Source organism: Stenella coeruleoalba, assembly GCF_951394435.1.
Source record: "Stenella coeruleoalba genome assembly, chromosome: 7".
Taxonomy (NCBI): Eukaryota; Metazoa; Chordata; class Mammalia; order Artiodactyla; family Delphinidae; genus Stenella; species Stenella coeruleoalba.
Window position 1 is genome coordinate 76,641,244 of NC_137153.1, and position 12,430 is coordinate 76,653,673.

General features: G+C 38.6%; 1 protein-coding gene across 1 annotated transcript in view; it reads left to right on the forward strand.

Annotated features, from left to right (window-relative positions):
• The window catches only part of LOC307188706 (cytochrome P450 1A4-like), a gene marked incomplete at its 5' end in the record, with an annotated part of 80,400 nt that overhangs the window by 51,593 nt on the left and 16,377 nt on the right, over window positions 1-12,430 (forward strand). The window contains 1 exon segment of the mRNA XM_079926190.1: window positions 10,670-10,798.

The following is a 12,430-nucleotide window of genomic DNA, read 5'->3' on the forward strand; positions in this document are numbered from 1 at the left end:
AAATCCTCTTCATCTATCTTTCAATCACCCCAAAGACCCACTCATCACAGTATGGCAACTTAATCCCAATCTTCTCCCTCTATTTCTAAAGTCTTTAAAAATTTTCCTTTAACCCAACCTCTTGTCACTCCTGTCTCTGCCCTTTCACTCTTTCTTTACAAAAGAATAACTCCCAGCCCTGAGCAGTGAAGATCAATCGAATGGGTTTCAGCTTACTGTTCTTTTTTTTTTGAGCATCTTTATTGGGGTATAATTGCTTTACAATGGTGTGTTAGTTTCTGCTTTATAACAAAGTGAATCAGTTATACATATACATATGTTCCCGTAACTCTTCCCTCTTGCGGCTCCCTCCCTCCCACCCTCCCTATCCCACCCCTCTAGGTGGTCACAAAGCACCGAGCTGATCTCCCTGTGCTATGCGGCTGCTTCCCACTAGCTATCTACTTTACGTTTGGTAGTGTATATATGTCCATGCCTCTCTCTTGCTTTGTCACAGCTCACCCTTCCCCCTCCCTAAATCCTCAAGTCCATTCTCTAGTAGGTTTGTGTCTTTATTCCTGTCTTACCCCTAGGTTCTTCATGACGTTTTTTTTTTTCTTAAATTCCATATATATGTGTTAGCATACGGTATTTGTCTTTCTCTTTCTGACTTACTTCACTCTGAATGACAGACTCTAGGTCTGTTTACTGTTCTTACTGTCTCGTCCTTCACCCCCTATTCCAGGCTGCCCAACAAAGCCCCAGATTATGGAAACAAAGAAAAAAAAATCCTCCTGGTATGTGAGAGATACAAGAGATTCTGAAAATTCACCTGTAATTTTTTTTCCTGTACCATAACAAAGGGTGACATGTTTAAAAGAATAATATATATAAAATCAATTATTAAAGAAATACTATAAGCAAGGGGAGAAATTTTTTATTACTAATCACTTCATAACATGACTGATTTTCCATTTCTTCTATAAGAGATATCTTTAAGACTTCTTTTTTATGTTGTTTTGAGTGTTAAAAAAAATTCCTAGGTTTATAATAGTTCTATAAATTTAAAGTAGTACTTGGACATTTTGTTTCCTGCTATTGTCTTTAAAAGAGAGAAGAGATATGGGAACATATGTATATGTATAACTGATTCACTTTGTTATAAAGCAGAAACTTACACACCATTGTAAAGTAATTATACTCCAATAAAGATGTAAAAAAAAAAAAAAAGAGTATTTGACCGCTTAGCAATTCTCTCTCTGATATGCTGAGCTCTAGCTAACTGCCTATTGCCTCCGATTCATTGCATGAGAGGGAAGAAGTGGCTTTCTTAGTCATAAACCTGACTTCATATACCTTGACTGAAACCAAAGGATTCAAAACTCAAAGCAAAATTTAAAATGTACTTTCATGGTTTCTCTGGCTGTACATTTCCCAGTCATGAGGTTTGGCCCAACCAAGAGGCAAGGATGTCTGTTTCCCATTAAGTAATTTCAAACTATGTACAACTTATATTTAAACTAAAATCTGCAAAGTTAGTAAAAATAATTTTATAGCCTTGTTTCTCTTAGGACCATCTAACATGAATTGTTTCCAATTTTAGAGAGGGTCAGGCCCTTTCTACTTCCAAATATAAAAAAAAAATCTGAAGCCAACACATTAAAAATATTAATAGTATCTTTTATATAGGGAGTGAGATTATGAGTCTACAGTTTCTGTAATCTATATCATGCTCAATTAAAAAATACTTGAAATTATTTTTGATAGGTGAGAAAAGGCAATTGGGAAGACCTATTTTAATAAGAGAACTGGATGCCTGAAAATTTATTATCCTTTACTGTGAGGAAATGGTCACTCAGGTCTGTTATGAAAACATTTGTTGGCCGTCAGTTAAAAAACCCTTAGTCAGATTATTTTAGATTCTGAAAAGAAAGTGAAAAAAAAAATGGTTAGGGGTAAGATAAAATCTGTTCTTGGGAGAACTAGCTGTTATATTTAAAATATATCACTGCTTCTAAACTGGATAGATGCATTTCTTGCCATATAACTTTATTCCTGTTCATGCAATGCTGTTAACTTTGAGTTGTAATATTCATCTTTCAACAGTAGTAGGATTCTAGGAAACCGGGCTCATTATAACTTTCTCCACTGAAGAGCTGAGTTCTGAAGTATTCATCTTCACTGGGGTATCAGTAAAGATAGGCTGGGTTATGTTGTGAAAGCAATTCCAAATCTTAAGGCTTAGCACATACAACTTTACTCTGCTCTTGCCTACACAAAGCCATCTGTAGGTCCAGTAGCTCTCTAGGGCAGCTCCCTTCTAAACAGTGACTTAGGGATCAGGTTCTTTTTTTTTTTTTCTTTTTCCTTTTAAATCTTGTAGCTCTACCATTTGGAACTGCAGTCACATGGCAGGGGGAGAGAAAGCTTGAAGAACTTAAGTGCCTCATTCCAGAGATGACATGCCATTTCCGCTCATAGCCTGTTGGCTGGAAGTAGTCTTATTGTCCAGAACTAACTATATAGAGACTGGAAGATGTAAGAGAGCACATGGAATATTTGATGAGTTTTATGGTCTGTGCCTTAGAACACATGCGACTTTTAAGTCTCAGCAGTGAGAGTCTAGACAATCCTCAGCTCTCTTTTCCCCCAACATAGCCACCCTGGAAAACGAGAATTTCTGATGGTGGCCCCAGAAGATGAAAAGAGCCTGGGTATCTGTGGGACTACTGGGAAGGGCACTGCTCTGGAGAACTATCAAACTATAGCTGACTTTGGGTAAACAAGACATACACTTTTATATATTAAGCTGGTGAGGTTTCAGGGGTCATTTTATTAATACGATATAGCCTATCCCATCCTGAATAATGCAGTTGGATTGGAAATGTCTTCTGCCTTGCTTTTTTATCTTTTTTGTTCTTATTTGGGTTTATTCCCCATTTTAATCACATTATTTTTTAACTAAATTTAAATATGGAGCTACAAGATCACATTTTTAGAGTCATTAGGTAAGATAGTAGAAATTATATCATAAGGAGAGGAAATATAACGCTTACCCAGTTGAATACATAGGCTGTACAAACTATACAGTCATTGGGAAACAATGAAATGACCCAGTATTTCCTTCCCCCATTTTCACAAGTCAGGCATGTCACATGACCTTTCTCCTAGTCTCTGGTTGCAAGTCTGGGCAAGGATGTCCTCTTTCTCACTCTCAAGACTGTGTTGGCCTTGGAGCAGGCACTGTAGCTGGATGACTGACTCAGGATGGTCCGGAGCATAGAGGGTTAGAGTCTGAAATGTTTCCTGGTTAATTCCTGATTGGAATTATTCCAATTGTTGGTTTTCTGAGAATAAGTGAGTAGGGAAATATTTTTCCAGAAACTCTTCAGCCAAATAATGTGAAACTCAAGATCCTGCTAACATGAGAGTAGATTTTCTAACACCTCCCTACTTTAAACCAAAATTATGTCACCAGATATTCACCGTAATGTAACTGAACCTAGAAAGAGTGTTTGTGGAGTGGAACCTATTTGTTTCAATTCATCACTGTATATTTAATACCCTGATAAAATTGCTGTATTCTTCTTACACCAATATGCATCAAAAATATTTTTACATATATTACAGTGTCCTCAATGTTCCTCCATTATCTTTGATTTTTCTCTTTGTATGTCAAGTGAAATTATGCATTCAGAAAAAAATTACTGAACTCTGACAAGATTTCATAAAATTATAGGTGAGATAGATGTACAATAATTAAGGTCAAGTAAACCACTACTTTTCGCAGAATGATTCTTAGGTTTCTTGTTTTTTTATAGTTGAAACAACATAAGTATATGATTTATTAATATACCAAATAGAAATACTTTTAGTGAGAAGAACATTAAACTCCATGGGCTATGACAGTTTAATTGGCATAGCAGCCAGGATCCCAGCAGAATAAGGAATGGCATACTCAAACTGGATAATTGATGAGATTTTAATAGAAAGGATTTTTTTTAAAAGGTACAGGGTGAGGTTTTAGGAAAACAGTGAGGGATGGTGCTGTATCCTGACACTAGCAACAGCAGGGAGCTGTTTCTAACCCTAGAACAAGGGACACAGGAGAGAACAGTTATGAGAACCTAGGGAGAGCAGCTATATAGAAAAGACCATCCAAGCTTCAGATCTCCTGCTAGTGTCTTCCTTTGGCCAAACTCAACAGGAGGTGAGGAGGAAAGGGAACCAGTGAGGTAGTCCCTATGTATTAATTTCCCACAACAAAGAGCAGAGTGAAAAAGCATGAAGAGTTAATCTGGGAAATGGAGCAAAAGAGATATGTATAGCACAATTGGTGCATGACTTTAAAAAATAAGTTTAAATGGCATGCTTACTTTTTGGCTAAGTTGGACTCCATCTGCCCCTCCTGTCATCAGACAACATTACTTCTCTCTCCTTTCCCATAGTTTCATATATATATATATGCCTTTGGGGAAGAAGAACCACATTTTGGTAGTTGGCATGAGGCCCTTAAGGGGTAAAACAAATCAGAGAAGGGTTGGAATACCATCCATCTCCTACACTGTTTGTTGGATTCATTTTGAGACACCACAGAGAAGTCAATAAAATAGACCAAGAAACCATGGGAATACTAAGAGTTTTTAGAACCTAGGTGACAAAAATGAAGAGTTGAGGTAGGAGATTCTTCTTCCCATCTTTGCATGGAATCCACGAATGTTCTGGCAATCCCAAGATTGGAAGCCTTTGATGCATCTGGCAACAATACTATTGACATTACTATTGAACTCACGGTAAGCGGTGGCAATGGTGGGGCTTTTCCAAATGGCTTCATGAGCAGTGGAATTAAGCCACAAATGAGAGCTGTTGGAAAGAAAGACCAGAGCAAACCTGGTGGTGTGCTGGTAATATTTGACAACCAGCTCTCCAGGGAGGATTAAAAAGCCCTGGTTTATAGTCTTTTCCATCATAGCCAATTGAAAGCTATCAACATAAATTCACTAAACATGGATTTGGGAGAAATGTGCACAGCTGGCTCTTGTGAGCTCATGGTCACCCTTCCAGCACAGCAATGGCCACAGACCCTGTATCCTGATGGTAGCTGAAAACTGACTTGGGAAGCGTGTGAGACACCTTAGATGACATTACACTTTCGTGGTCATTACGTTCTACCAATCAAATGAGGGGACTGTTGCCATCATGATTTAGGAATACAAAGAAAGAACTACTTAATTCTTTTCCCTGTGGTCTTACTTAGGTCAGTGAACTCTGGGATATCAGGGCAGCATGAATAATATGTCATAATTACAAAAATTCCAGAAGGTATGCTAAAGACCTTTATGTATGGAATAAGCAAGAATATGAGTGGGATGGAGCAATGCGGTGTCTAACACAAGATCATGTGGATCCTATTCATGCATTTTCTTTGCCACTGTGCGACCATCAGTATTTCTCCTGGTTTGACATGGGTTGTTTCCCTTTCCAGCCTGCTTTAGTGACTCTCTCTTCCTACCTCAACATAATTGTTTCCCTGGCTTTTCTTCATTTTCCCAGGGTACCATATAACTGCTCAAGTCTGGTTTGACTCAGCAGGTCTGATTTGTATGGGTGAGGCAACATGCATTGCTCAAGTCCCATCTTCTATTTCCTGGTTCTGCCACTCCCAGCTTCAAATCGACTCTTGCCTGCTCTTGTACTCCTTCAAATTATGTAGAGATTCAGCTATACCCTCTGACTGCCCCTCTGGCAGGTTCTTGGAACTTGCGGGTAATCTGCCTCATGTTGGGCAAGTTATGACACATTCCACTGAAAAATTAGGTCACTGCCAGATACTAAAACAGGATCATCTATTTCAAAAGTTCAGTGTAGGCAGTACATCTTCTGTACCGTTCCGTCTCCACCTTCAGTGACATTTGACCCTTCCTTGTCTCTTTCATGTCCAGTAACCTAAAAAGCAACTTTATTTAGTAACTGTGTGTATCTTGAAACCTAAACTGACCTAAAACCATTAAGAGAACTAAGAAAATCACTTCTATTGGCTTTCTACTGGTAGAATATTGGGCACTGGAAGTTATTTTGAGGCAGGGTGATCTCTTTTGTTCTGAAGAGATCATATCACAAATTAAGTCAGCACTCCTCTGGTTAAGAAAGCAGCCTTATAGTAAAATATTATTTGTATTTGATGTTTAACTTTCTCACTTTTCTGGGCTTCATGCCTCAGCTCAAGTAGTCAAATAACAAGGTTCTTTGCTCACTGGATCATCCATAATTTATATCTTTCTTTATATTCCATCATGTCAACAAAGGCAGTTTATAGCACAAGATCTGATTAAAGTATATGCTTACTTCCATGAGCTTGATTTCTGTCTACACAAGGATCCTTGCTCAATCTGATTGGGATTTATAATTCTCTTTTAAAGAAAGCTAATTTTATCTTAAGGCAGATAAATATATATATATATATTTTATATATATTCTCTTGTATATATGTTCATACACACACAGCCACTGGTAAGCAGTATTATCATCCCCATTTTATAGGTTAAAAAAAGTCTGAGGCTTAGTAGATTAAATAACTGGTTAAATAACTAACTCAAGTTTGCACAGTAAGATTCAGGATTTAAGATCATTACTTATTTATTTTTAATTCATTTATGTCTATCACTTGAGTAAAAATATAACCTTGATGAAGACAGGTATATGGACTTCTGATCGCTCCTGTATCTTCAGTCCCTAAAATATTGCCTGGCTTGATTGATATTGGTTGAGATGAGAAGGCAGGTAGGATATCCTCCAGCTAACTATTCTCAGTCACTGGGCAAGGGATGATGAATAAGGAAGAGGTTCTGCAGGTTAGAGGAAACAAGGAGGATGGTAGAGACATGAGTAAGTGTAGGTTTAATTGAGATAATATTAGAATGTGTACTGATTTGTGTTTTCATAAAATGTTTCCACCATTGGTTCCTAACTTGTCCAATTATGCAAGAATTAAGCAATTTTTGTTTTGTTTTTCATCATGATCTGATGATCTGTAAGCATGGAGTTATTCAGTTTTAAGAATTTTGTTTAATCTACTTTTTCATGCATGTGTTAATTAGAGGTTGGCTGAAATGGAAGGTTAATATTTTTGTCTATATTCTGTTTCTAAGTTTGAATACTGACTTAACTTGGTTCCCTGGGAAGAAAATTGTCCCCATTTGTATTAGAACATGAGATTCTGCTGGGTTTTTTTGTTTTTTGTTTGCGGTACACGGGCCTCTCACTGTTGTGGCCTCTCCCATTGTGGAGCACAGGCTCCGGACGCGCAGGCTCAGCGGCCATGGCTCACGGGCCTAGCCGCTCAGCGGCATGTGGGATCTTCCCGGACTGGGGCACAAACCCGTGTCCCCTGCATCGTCAGGCGGACTCTCAACCACTGCGCCACCAGGGAAGCCCAGATTCTGCTGTTTTAATTAGTAGATTTAAAAGTTAATTAACACTGGGTGTGAAAATAACATTTGTGAAACTAATATCAAAATAATTATTCGTATAGAACATAATGCAAGATTTATTTAGATGTTTATTTTAGCTCTGAGAAAAATGTTGAAGATTATTCTATCATAGGTTGAATTGTTTTTGGAATATTTTCCATTCTATGACTATAAACAATGACTAAATGGATTCATCCCTGCAGTTAACCTATAATTTTCTTATATCACTTAGAGTCACATGCAAAAATTTTAATTTACATTATTAAAAATTCTACTAAGTGATTTCACATTCATTGTTATGCTTGACAGAATCAAAATTATAATAACCTGACATGTATATATTACACAAAATATTCCTAATTGGAAAAAAAATCGTAATATCACATTTATCATGTTGCTCCTTTTTCTAAAATAAGAACTGCATCTCTACATTTTATTCTTAAATGTTTGAGAGTTGAATTATCATTATTGTGATTTTTTTCTTTAAATACGTAACAAGAAAAATATTTGAAATACTAATTTTTGAGTTACAGATCCACAGTAAATTATTTCTGTAGAAAATGAATACAAAAAATTATAACTCCAACTAAAGATAAAAATTATGCAAACAATACAGTTATGATTAGGAATGACTAAAGTAAGATCAACCTTAATATTGCATTATATTGTAGAATGCCATTTCAATTAGACATTATACTGATTAGATTTGGAAACATAAAAGCATACAAAAACAGATTTAACCTAATGGATGATAACATGAGTCTTAGACCTAGTCCTTTATAGAAGCAAAGAGGTTCTGCCATTTGTGCGATTGTTTACTATATTTCCCCAACCGCATACACCAATTCCTCAAACTTGGCTATGAACTGTACTTTTTGGGACTGTGATGTAAGTCCCTTGTGTATGCAGATATGAAAATAGAATTTAGATATACTGAACTAAGCAGAGTTTTCAATACCAACCAATCAACTAAGGGCTCTTTTCACTCCTCCATTAAGTATTCAAGATGTTCCCATGCTTGGTTAAAATTGTACCTGGTCTAGGTTGATCACTTTGTGGAGTGACCCGTTTCCTCAACCTTGAATGGCCCATGCTCTCTCGGTACCTTGCACTCATCCGACTGCAGTTGCTGCATTAACCCGCTCATTTTTATCATCAGGTGTAGAAATATCAAGATGCATCTAAAGGAATCTCCTGAGGTCCATATATATACTTGTTTCTGTCTCCATTGTATAAAAACAAGCCTGGGTAATTGTTCAGAGCCTACACTGACAAGGTTTGAGTTTCAGGTTTCAGTAGAACCCTTATTACATCCTTTCTGGAAACCAGAATGTCTAATAGAGCAGATTGACATTGTGGAGACAAGAAGCACACATTCCTGAAATGGTTTACTGGGAGTTTCAAGGGTTAAGGTCAGAGCAGACACCATGAGTGCTCTTCCCACATCCCCTCAGATTCTTCTTCCACTCCATGCACACGTGCCCCCAGTGTGAGCTCAACTTTCGCAAACCAGCACCTGTATGTTTGTCAATGGCTACTGTATTACTTTTCTGAGGCTGCCATAACAAAATACCACAGACTGGGTGGCTTAAACAACAGAAATTAATCTTCTCACAGTTCTGGAGGCTAGAACTCCAAGACCAAGGTGTTGACAGGTTTGGCTTCTTCTGAGGCCTCTCTCCTTGCCTGGTAGATGGTCACTTTCTTTCTGTGTCCTCGCATGGTCGTCCCTCTGTGTGTTGTCTGTGTACTAATCTCTTCTTATAAGGACATCGGTCATAATGGATTAGTGTCTACCCATATGATCTCATTTTACCTTAATTACCTCCTTAAAGACCCTATCTTCAAATACAGTCACATTCTGAGCTACTGGGTGTTAAGACTTAAACATATGAGTCTTGGGGGACATAATTCAGTCCATAACAGTTATCTTCAGTCTGTTACAATCACTTTTGCCATACAAGCAGGAATGAAATATGCCTGGGAATTTATGTTCCCCCAGCCATTGCTCTGAACCAATGGGTACAGAGGTGAGAATAATCTAACTTCTTTGCCTCTGAGGACCAATTCAGAGTTGTGGCCTACACTGTCCCCAGAACTCCATGACTGGAGTGAGCAAAAGTTATCCTCAGTTGAATGCGGCTTAATTAACGTATCCTTGACTGGTCTTCTTCCCTTACCATTCCCATTTCCTCACCCGCCTACGGTATTTTCTTGGGAATATATCCTAATAAATCACTTACACACAAATTCCCATGACAGGATTTTTCTTTGTCTTTGGGACTGTTATGAATTGAATTGTGACTCCCCCAAAGATATGTTGAAATCCTAATGTGTAAATGTGACCTTATTTGGAAATAGGGTCTTTGTAGGTGTGCTTAAGTCAAGACGATGCCATACTGTCCAGTATTAGTCCTAAATCCAATATGACTGGTGTCCTTATAAGAAGAGGGAAACTTGAACAGAGAGACAGAGACACACAGGGAGAATGTCATGTGATCACAGAAATAAAAGGAGAGAACAGCCTGTGAAGACAGATGTAGAGGTTGGAGTGATGTATCTATAAACCAAGGAATGCCAAAAATTTCTAATTAATCACCAGAAGCCAAGAGAGAGGCACGGAACAGATTCTCCCTCAGAGTGCCTAGAAGGAACCAACCCCGCCAACACTTTCGTTTTGGATTTCTAAACTCTGGAAGTATAAGACAACAAATTTCTGTTGTTTTATGCCACAAACTTTGTGAGACTTTGTTATGGTAGCCCTAGGAAACCAATGCAGAAACCCAACTGAAAATAAGTAATTTCAGAAGTGGTCCCAGATAACATACTCTTGGATGTGATTTTGGAATTAGATCACTTGCCCGCTGTATAGCAATAAAGATCCCATTGTAAGAGATAAACTGTGTTAAAAACCTCCTACTCACTCTAGCATTATAACTGCTATAATTTTCACCAGTGGTGAGTTGGGATGGGATACAGGTGAGAAGAGATGCAATGACTTGCACAATACTAAGCATTTGAGAAATATGGAGGGATTTGTCAATTACCAACCTGGTGTACTGTGTGAAAGAAAGTTAGAAAGCCTCCATGGAAGCATTTAAAGAGATCCGCTATTTCTGTAGCTAGAAAGCAGATGGAACTGAAGATTGGATGATGAACTACATGGAAAAAACTCACTCTTCCTCCTCTGTGTCTCTTTTGTTCTCACACTACTACCATAGTCACAACACTTCCAACACCAGATGTGTGGGTGTTTTTCCACACCAGGAAATTCTGACACCAGCTGGATGTGATACAATTTATCTCAGTTCTGACACTGTTTACCTGGAGATGGCGTCAGATCCTACAAGGTAAGTGTTCAGTCCCACAAGACTTCTCCCCACTTCAGATGCCAATCACACATAGTAGTTGCCCACAACTTCCATTTGACTAGGCTCTAAATCAGAGCTTCCCATGGCCTCCTCCCCCTTGGATTTGATAATTTGCTCACAAAGCAGTTCACAGAACATAGGGAAACACTTATACTTAATAGTTTATTATATAATAAAGAATATGATAAAAGGTGCAGATGAACATCTAGATGAAAAACGTGTAGGACAAGGTATATGGGAAGGAGTGCAGAGCTTCCATGCCTTCTCTGGGTACATCACGTTACTCTCCCAGCAACTCCATGTGTTTGACCGCTGGGAAGCTCTCCAAACCCCATACTATAGGGATCTTTATGGAGGCTTCATCGTATAGGCATGATTGATCATAAACTCCATTTCTAGCCCTTCTCCCCTCTCTGGAGAATGGGTAGTGGGGCTAAAAAATTCCAAGGTTCTCATCATGGCTTGTTCTTTTTGGTGACCAGCCCCCATCAAAGAGCCCACCAAGGGTCACCTCATTAGAACAAAGGACACTACTATCACCCAGTAAATTCCAAGGGATTTAGGAGTTCCACGTCAGGAACAAGGGTCAAAAGCCAAATATTAGAACAAAAGATATCCCTAATACTCTTCTCACTCAGGAAATTACAAGGCTTTAGGAACTCTGTGCCAAGAACTGGGGGCAGAAGACAATATATAAATTTTCTATTATTTCATAAGCACTTTTTTATTGTAAAAATAGTAGACAAGTAATGATTACTGAATCCACAGCCTTGGCAAGTTTTTTATGCTAAAATCAAAGCCCTGATAGGAAAGGAGTGGGGTTCTAAGACATTGAATGGAGACATATGGGTAGATGTGTTCAGAACATGGGACCCCTGATTCCTCTGAACCCCTGGGCCTGCAAGCACAGCCTACTTTGTTTTGCTGAAGAATAGCAGCCTTCTCTTGCCTGAAGACCATACCAAAACCTCAACTGAGTTGGATGCTTTGGAGGATAGTAATTGTTCTCTTCAAGATCTGACCCCACTCCCCCTCCTTGTCCTCTAGTTCTTTAACAAGTCTCAGCATGGGCCAACTAGGGAAGTACTTCCTTGCTAGAGGCAAAAAGGAATTATTTACCTAAGGAACTTCAGGACACGATTAATTGTAGCAAAAGAAATCCGGGGTGGGGGTGGGAGAGAGCAGGCCAGGAAGTAGATCTTGATAGCATTGGATTTGGGTAGGGGTTAGGGATGGTGAAAGATAAGCTCCGTAAGGGAGAACTGTCCAATAAGGGAGCATTCTCCCATGACTGAAAACTCCCTGGCAAGAACACCTGGAAATGGTCCTAAAATATTGTTGGGATGGTTACTGGAGGCTTGCGGGGACAAAAGGCTCCTATTAAATTAAGGGCAAATGACAGAATTCCCCTGGCAGAGATTTGAGGAAGAAATCAAAAGGCTCAGGGAAGTAAGCTTGTTAGAATGGCTCTATTGTATAACGGTTAAGAACCCATCAGCTGGCTAACCATTCTTTGGAAGGGCCAGAAAATGCTCTCATCACTAAGCTTATGAAGAATAAGCTAGTGATGGAGGTACTGGCATGTCTGGCAAGCTCAGTGGTGACTGCACC